Genomic DNA, 9,621 nt, shown 5'->3' on the forward strand with positions numbered 1-9,621 from the left:
AACATGTCAGACACTGCAAATCCATATCTCCCAGGGAGAGAAGAAAGCAGAGCTGGAGGTAGGAACCCCATAGGAGAGTAGTAGCTAATTGTATTAGGAAAATATGGTATGGTAGGGTATAAAGCTTTGATTATATTAATGTATACGTACACATAGACAATATGTATCTGAGCAAGAAAATAGACTCTCTTATTCATCTTTTGGTGAGGTCTGTTAAGGACCTATTAGTACAGACCTGTTTTCTTTGTCTAGATTCATCCCCAGCTGTTTTTCCCTTTTCCAGGGAACTTCACCTCCAAATTAAGTAAATATTAGGATCCTTTTTCTGTAATTAGTTATGCTTGCATATGTTTTCTTTGTTTGACAGAAGGTGTGGCTAAGCCCAGCTGAAATGGCTCCTTCCCACTGTACCTCTTCTAGCCCTTTGTGTCAAGTAGGTAACTTTCTGTGAAAAGCTGCTGCCTGTGCTCTCTGAGGCAATGGCAATCATGTCTTTATTTACCAAATACATATATAATCCTGTCCTTAATTCATCAGCAGGGAATATCCAAATACAAAGGGGTGTCTGGAGGAGATGGGTGTGGAAGAGGGTGATTAGGGAGAAAGTGAGCAAGATTCTCCAGAGACCCTATCTTAATTACCAAGGTCTGTTCATTTTCCATGCAGGAAATAGGCTAAGACATCTAAAATGCCCTTCTCTTCACACACATATCCCAAAAGCAGCTGCTGGAGTGGCTGATACAAAGACGTGGCATTCGGATGCCTTGCACAGCCCAACCATGGTGCAAGGCAAGGCAGATGAGATGTACGGTTCTGCTCCATCTCCTGACACCTTTCTTGTCAACCTTCTTCCCATGTCCTCTTTCGTCCCTCTTGGAAAGCTTTGCCCCTTCTGTTGCTATTTCTGTAAAAAACAAAACATCTACAGAGTTCGAGGGTTGTTTTGCGTGACATTTTTGCGCATCATAAGTGGGAAATGTGTTAAATTATCTGTTAACTTCAGTAATTGAAACATGCCGGCTGGGTCCCGTGAGTTGTGGAGTCCCCTCACTGGGACTAACAACAGCCTCTGAGCTGGAAGCAGAAGCTGGGAAGAGCTGGGAAGAGCAGGCAAGGAAGGCGAGGGGCAGCAGAGAGAAAGGCTTGGTGGGGAATTCAGAGAAGCTGGTGCAGGTCCCGTCATGCCTGGCATGGTACAAAGTACCATGCAGAGCCAAGGGCAGCTGCCCCCCTCCCCAGCTGCAAACGAAGACATGATACCCACTAGTTTTGCTGCAGAATAGGGAAGAATGAACTTCTAACAGTTTGGAGGTCATTTCACTACGTGGTCCAGGTGATTAGCTGAGCCCCTTGGGCTAGCAAGACCAACCTTAAATCTCATGTAAACAAGCTTAACTGTGACATGGTAAGTGTTTCTGCTCCCCCTTCCCAGGCGGTGTAGAATGGTTTGAAAAGACAATGACGCTTTGAAAAATTCATAGAACTGAACTTTTCAAACCTGGGAAAGACTTTACTTCATTTTCACTTGCAGATGAGAGCTTGTAACATTTCTTATTTCATCAGTCATGTTGGGCATCCACACACAGATAAGTGCAGTATTCGCTAAGCCTTACAGGCACTCATTTGGGGTGGCAATATTACAGCACTTGGTATACATGTCCATGTATTAAGGAAAATTGATCTGCAGCATTTTTCTCTGTATGTTCAGCTGATCCAATCTAGTGTCTATCACCCCCTCTCTCAGTCCCAGACACCCAGTGTCATTTGCAGTAATAAAAATACTAAGATAAGAAGAGCTTCTTATTTGTTATCCAGGAAACAATCCTGATTTCTTAATTCTTAAGGCTTTCATTCTGCTTGAATTAGTTGTTGACAGTGACCTTGCTTTCACATATATTTTTCTGAGTAAAATTTGTGAACAAGGAATCTCTCACACGCTTATGTTTTTACCCAAATCTCTGATACATGGGCTTGTTTGCCCAGCTACACATACTTTACCCAAATGCTCAACACCTCTTTATTCCATGTCCTGCTGAACTCCCCCCAGGTTTCTCTTAGAGCCACTGAATTTCACTGCTGAATACAACCTGTGAATGTTAGCATCTTACCTTGTTGTCTGGCTGTCAGCCCTGTGCATGCAGATGTTTCCACTGTTCTTTAAACCTTCCCAAATCGTGTGACCCTGCCATTGAAATCTGCTGGAGTCCGCAGTGGCACCGGGTTTATGTATGTGGGGAATTACTTCCACAGCCTAGAGGGGCTAAGCAAAATAACCCTGTTTCTTAAGGGGTCACAGATTTCAGGCACCAGTGTGCTAAAATGGGAGATGCTCCCTCATTCACTTTACAAACCTCGCCAGCAAAGTCTTATGAGACAGTAGTTTCCCAGCTTTTAATTGACACATTCCTGGGACTGGTGAGGAATAGTCGCAGCGCTCCCATGCACCGCGGCAGCACGTGATGGGGAGTCCAGTGGTTCCTTCAGTGCAGCTGGGTGCAGCATTGCACACAGCTTAGGTAGCCCTGAAACATACTAGGTTAAGTGTGTCTTGTACAGCATGTATCATCACCACAGGGAACTTACCCACCCCTTCCCAAACCACATCCGCAGGAACAGGCTGGGAACGAGCCCCAGCTGGACAGTCTCCACTGGCTATCCCAAGGACAGCTCTTGCTCCCCCTCGCACTGTGGTGACAGGGACAAGATTTGACCAAGACAAATCCCCCACCCTGCAGAAGCCATGCAGTTAAGCCTAAAAATCCTGGGTGTGGAGAGAAACTCTTATCCTGCAAAACCAAAGAGCTTCTCTGATGGGTGAATTTGATTCTTAAGTTAAGACCAGAAGCGCATTCCCCTGTCGGGGAGGTGACTTGGTGAATCCCATTAACTGCTCATCTCTCCCAGCTATCTGCAGGTACTATCAATACACCTTCCACAGCCTCTCCTGGGATAGATGAGACACTTGGCAATTAATCTGCAGGATCTCAAGCAGAAAATTATCTCTCTCTAGAACGAGCAAACCCTGACTGGTGTCCATTTTAAGACAGTACAGAAATGGCTGCTATTCTCATGAAGTCCTGAGCGTGCAGCCCCCTCTCCCGCTCACCCACTTTTACTCCTTCTGGGATTTATAAAGGTGAGAAAGGACAGTGCTGTTGTGCAGAAAAGTCACAGCCTGAGTGCGGCCAGAACTGCACCCAAATCTGAGCAGCAGCTTTCACAGAGCCACCTGACTGTTACCGCCTGCATCTGTGTGAAAATGCTGGATCCAGCCGGCTCTCTGGAGCAGGGGATGCAGAAAATGTTTTCTTCTTAATTTTCCCCATGGAAAACATTACCTTTTACACATAAGAATCAGGAGCTGCATGTGTGCAGATGAGAGACAGAATTTCTATTTTCTATATGCAGAGAAAGCATTGAAGTGAATATGTTTTATTGAATATTTTGATTGTGGGTCTGGAAAATAGGATCTATTCCAAGTGACATCTGCCATTTAAAACTTTAGCAACGTGATAACTAAATAAAAGTCAGTTAACTTTTAATTTATTTTTATCAATTTATTTTCCAGAACCACTAAACTGTACTCCAGATTAGATAGTGCCCTCCTCAGAATTTAAAGTATATCATGTTAAGTTCTTTATAGATACTTGGAATTTCCTTGCAAAATTGAAATCTGTTGCAATGAATACTTATGTTCAATACAAGTAACTATGCCTCTTACCATGCAAGTCAAGAAGAAAAATGAATTTTAACTGCAATGAACGTTTTTCTTGGAACAGCCTCACAGGAATATAAAAAAATGGTAACAAAATGGTGATATAAAAATGAAATTCATGTATACAAAATGAAATGTTAAATGCTCTACTTTCTGGTTAATATTTATCTAAAATAAAAATTCTAGCTTTCTGTGAATACTGCAATCTGCTTTCAGTTACTATGAATCTGGTAACACCTATTCTAAAAAAAATTTTCTTTGACTGTGGGGTGGGAACTTTGTAATTTGATTAGGTATGTGAATAATAAAGAAGAGCCAGAGCAGTGCAAATCTGGTGCTACTGATTCATTTTCCCCACTTCCAGGTGAGGTAGTTCACAGCACCCTAAGCAGCTTCAAACTTAGATTCTTAATGAAATCATGAACATTTCTTTAAAGTTCCCACAAAAGTGGCTAATTCATAATCAGGGCATGAGCAAAAAATGTCTTTTGTCTCACTTAACATTAAAGTAACATTAATTACTCAACATTAATTAATGTTAATTATTTTACCAAAGGAGCTTTATTCTCCCAAGTTCCCACTCAATTAAAGCCTCACTCATACTTTGAACAGGCCCTAAAAATAAACCAAAACAAATTCCAGAACGCCTGTAAGTGCTCTCCTGTCTGGGAATGTCCTGGCAAAATCTGTCTGTGTACCCATTTGAGGTACTGCTATTTCCTCCAACAGCAAGCATCCCGAGTACCTCTCTGTATCAAATGTATTTACTGCCCCACCTCTCTGTGCCATTACCCTATGAGTCAGAGAAACAAAGCACAATGTTTGTCTGCCCTAATTTGAGTAGCTAAAGTTAGATGTCACCCCAGGCTCACCTACTGAATAACCCTCTGGAAACATCCCTGTGCCTACCTCTCCTACCAGGGCAGCGCGAAGTCATTGGCTTAAACTTAGACATCTTAATATTAGATCAGAGTCAGATGAAATGTAGCCCAGACTAAGTGATTTACCTAAAGTGCAATACTGGGAAAAAGATTGTATCTTTTAAACCCAATTAGCTACTAGACTATTATTTCTCTTCCCCAGTTAAAATGTAGCAACAGCCTTTGCTTCAAGTAATACTTAGACAATTTACATTTTTTAATGCCATAGCATTGCTGTCTGATTAACTAGATAATGATTTCCTCATATGGAAAAGTTAGAGAGCAGTTTGCAGAAAAAACACCTGATTTATATAGTATTTGGGAGATGTAGCTTTTTTTTTTTTTTGTATGCTATCATCACTTAAAATGTTTCTAATACAGAATTCATGGTATCTTTCAAAATCAGATAAGATTTTATTATCATTATATATAGATATGTGTTCATAATTCTGTTATTGCCATACAACTATTTGGGGTGAATCTCAGGAGATGTCAGTGTCACCCATTTTTATATACAAGATTTGGTTGACCACTAGGGAAAAAAGCCATTAATCCTTTCTAAGCTCTTTATAAACAGAGCTTCCTTGCAAGGTCTTAACTTAAAAAGCTCTAAGGATTTAAAGAGGCATCACATCTAAAATATCCTCTAGCTACTTGAAAATTGAGAATGCCTGATGTCCCCGGTCCAAAAGATGCACCTTCCCAAGCATGGCACAACTAAAACCAACCAGAAGCCATGTGTTTGTAAACAGAATTTACAACAGATACCAAAAAGGCTGTATTTAACATGTATTTAACAATATTTAACATATCAAAGAAGTCATGTACTTCTTATGTTAAAAACAAGGAACAAACACTCAGAAAAAAGACTCCTTAACCAGACACAGTTTATTGTGCATGCACTTGATGTTAGGGAGATTTGTAAGTAACAAAAATCCTTTGGATAATGCCCCACCTCTTCCATGAACTCCGTATTTGTTCACTTCTCAGCCTGGGTACAGTAACCCTTGTCCACTTTCTGGTCTGCAGGTCAGTGTGGTAGTTGTTGGCCACTCACCAGCAACTTTTTAATAGTTGTGGAAAAGATGGCTCTGTACATACTGGCTTTAGGAGGCTTCATATATATGATACAGCTACAACTCTAAGAGATAACCCCTTTCCATCATTATTTTCATCTCCCACTTTGCAACTGTAAAACAAACCAAAACATCAGCTCCATTAAAATAAAATAAAAGTTACTCAAGTGTGGCAAATTGCTGCTCTTGTAGGTTTACACCTTCAGAACACAGGTGCTAAAATTTTTTTCAAAACTGTAACAAGAGACTGAAATTGCTTCTGCTTTATCATCCATAGGGTGGATCTAAACTGGGGGTTTCATGTCAGGAAGATCCTTGATTGATTTTAGAATAGAATCTTCAATGTTTTATACAGGTTTTTTTCATACACCAGTTGAAGTAAAAAGTCAGCTCTGATTGCACAATTGCCTGCTAAGAAGAAAAAGAACACAGGGAGGTTTTTTCAGACATTTATTTCTAGTCCTTACGAGTCTCCTGGTATGTCATTATCAAATGGGAGAAACATGAACTGGAGATATTAATGGCTTTGTTCTCATTTTCTTGTCTTAAAAAAACCGATAAGACAAAATGAACTGAATTCAAACTTGGTGCAAGCCTCACAAATTTACATCCAAACTGACGGTAAAAATACATAAAATGAAAAGCTTCTACTTTGATGACCTACACTGTTCATCTTGGGTAGAACTGTCTTTTATATCCTCCTGGACATAATTTTTTGTAAATTCCTGTGTTAGGCTGTTTGTTAAACTTTTTCATCAAAAACTGCTAAGCTAAGAAAACATAACATTTTATTTGATATGTGAATGAAAACACACTGTAAACAAGATGCAAACTTTAAAATTCTTCCTTGGAGAGTTTCCAAATCCAACAATGAAGCACTGAGTCATTTATTTCCTTAGTTAAAAAATGCATTTAGACTATAACACTTTTAATTTCCGGCAACAAATGGCCTCCTAAAATAATTTTGATTTAAATGGTCGTATTGTCAACCATAATGGGCCATACTATGTCCGATAAAGTCTCCACTGAGATACAATTTCTGAGATGCAGAGATCATAGCTTCTTTAAATATAGTGGAAACCCCGGTTCAGGGTTTGGCTCTTGCAAACGACACTTTTTTCTGCTGACTTGCTAGGGTGGTTCTCTTCCCAGAAAATCTTGCATAGATTTTCCCCGAGGAAAACACCAAGAAAAGTATTTCTGATTGTCCCAAAACAAGAGAGGGAACATACTACGTATGGTCTTAAATCAACCTGACAAAACTTGCCTTCTTTTCATTTCTAAATAACACATCATAGTAGTTTTTTAACAATAATACTATTGCATAGCATAAACAGGAAATCAAACTTGTTAATATATACGTATAGATACCATTTCACTATACACTATGTATTTATATTCCTTGTCAGTATATATTATAGCTCTCATAGGCATACCTTCCAGCCACACATTCAACACCACGTTTAATACCTGTCATTTTGTTTTATTCCCTCTCTTCTCTTCTCTCCGGGGGGAAATCAGGGAGTGCAGTGGAGTGCCCAGTTTTGTCAGGGCCTTAGGTTTGGTTGTGGTTTTAAACATACATGTTACTCCGTGCTTGCGTCAGGGGCCGAGGGGTCCAAGAGGTGTTCCTTGCCCCAGAGCAGGGGGTGAGGATGTGGTCAGTGCTCCTGCAGAACAGCATTCCCTCCCCATTTCCCAGCCTGGCACCCCAGAAACTGCGCAGAGGAACTTTGTAAGTGAAATCTATGAACTCATGTGTAAAAAAGCTGCTTTGAAATGCAAACCCACAGCATCAACGTTCAAGGAGGCTTTCTATTATAAAGCAGCAGTTGAGATGTCATGACTGAATGTGCTAACACACTTGAAACTGAAATAGTTTCACAAAGTTGTTTTCCCTGTAATGGTCAGAAAAGGTATTTCGGCAGCAAGATGGGGGAAGCTGGCTCCCTCACTCTACCAGTTCCTCCCCAGAACAAGTAGACAATGTGGAAAGTGAGTATAAAATAGGCAGCTCCAAGTAAAATGACCTCTGCCACCATCATGACAAGTTAATTTTTGCAAGCTGACATCTCTGATTGTTTTGCTGGGAACCAACACTTCCTATGTTTGGAAATTAACTTTCAGATTTCCAGTGAGGGCAAGGACAGATTTTACTCTTGTTACCCATAGGTTGCAAGGACAGACCTTGTAAAAAGAACTAAAACTCTGGAGCTCATTTTAAAAGTATATCTGATATAAAACTAGCCATTGGAATACATCCAATTTATAATCATAAGACTGGAAAACTTTAAATTAGGTCAAATTTCAGCTCCAAATTAAAATGAAAGCATTCAAGGGCTTAATGCATACCAGCAAGACACGCAATGTTGCATTTGCTTTCGCACTGGCTACTTGAAGGCTAAATTGATATTAAAAGCAAGAATGTTCAATAAGTGGATTTATTTTTAATCAAGAGTTGGTGTTTTCTTTGCTCATCACTTTGTGCTAGAGGGCCATGAAACTATCTCAGTAAAATTGTCAGTGCTTGCAGTCTCTGTAGCCTACTCCCCAGTGAAGCTGAGCTACTTATTTAGCTGTAAAAATGTTTCACTAGTTGGAGGTTCTAAAATTACACACGAAAGAAGAAAAAGGCTTGATAAATCTCTCCTGAATATAATGGCAAACCTCAAGCAAGTTGCCTTTAAAAAATGTATTTACCAAAGATAGTTCAGCTTAGATAAAATATTTGCTTTTCCACAATTTAACAGCAAGTTTAACTGCTAAAAAGAAAATCTGGTGAGTTGCCACAAGCCACATAACGAAATGGTGGCTTTTTTTACAATAGATGCTAAGAACTCTGCTGATACCCACATTTTCAGCCTTCCCCAGTAGACCATCCTGACACCCTACTGGGGATTGGTCCTTTTCTTCTTCCGACCTAGAGAGTAGCAGTGGTGTGAGGAGAGAAGTGATGTGCCTTGCTCTCTGTATTGGACACATCTCTGAAATGAACCGGTGAAAAATGAAATGAAATAAAATGAGATAAGATAAAACAAACACACAAACAAACAAACAAACAAACAAACAAACAAGTTAGGAAAAGAGACCTAGTTAATGGCTAAATAATTTCTATTTGGGTTATGCATGAAATATTCGGCCTTTGGAGCAAAACAAAGGCTTCCCTAAGCTTAAAGAGCAAGCAGCTTACATATTTGTTGTTTCTTTTAAAATTCCTGTTTTATGACAGTAAGACTAGTGAGCTCTCTACTGTGAACCCACCTCTCAAAGCCATTTCATCAAAGTAGCAAGGTTACCTACTGGAAATCTAGCATCAAAGATACAGTGCTTTCATATAGGGCAGGGGCAAAAAGTACAGGGAACACATTGTTTCCAACTTAACTGCAGATAGGAAGGAGGAAGTTCAGGGATTATTTTTACAGTTGTTTTTCTTTTGTATGTGTGTGAAGGCAGTTACACCAGGAAATTAAAAAAAAAAGTGAAAACCAAACCTAAAAAACCCAAACCACAACCTCCCTCACCCCTAAAAGATCCCCTGCTAAGTTATCCCTACACCTGTTCAAATATATCTCTGTCTTTCCCCTTCACCCACTTTAAGAGCTGGAATGGGCTGCAAATATTAGACAGTTTTTTGGATAGTACAACAGAGAATTGCTTGAGGTAATTAATGCAAACTTATTTTCCACTCTGCCCAAGGATACAAAAAACAAATGTAACTAACAGATGGGCAAAACAATAAATATTCTATTTTATTTTGACTTTCAATCACTTTCTCCATGTTGTATTAAAAAGAGCTTATATAAACAGCCCCTTATTAATATGAGCATACTAAATACAATCTATTGCTTAAAACTGTAATAGGCAAAAATAACTTACTTGAGATGGAGCTATTAAATTATTGAAGTTAAGG

The 9,621-nt window shown here is 39.5% G+C and overlaps 1 long non-coding RNA gene across 1 annotated transcript; it reads right to left on the minus strand.

Moving 5' to 3' along the window:
* Positions 1-5,505: 5,505 nt before the first annotated feature.
* On the minus strand, positions 5,506-8,755 carry LOC114013647 (uncharacterized). The gene is made up of 2 exons (XR_003556747.2): positions 8,565-8,755; positions 5,506-5,824 (listed from the first exon to the last, which is right to left on the minus strand). It is a non-coding gene; the product is annotated as an uncharacterized LOC114013647 (long non-coding RNA).
* Between the last annotated feature and the right edge of the window lie 866 nt (positions 8,756-9,621).

Source organism: Falco peregrinus, chromosome 6, assembly GCF_023634155.1.
Source record: "Falco peregrinus isolate bFalPer1 chromosome 6, bFalPer1.pri, whole genome shotgun sequence".
Lineage (NCBI taxonomy): Eukaryota > Metazoa > Chordata > Aves > Falconiformes > Falconidae > Falco > Falco peregrinus.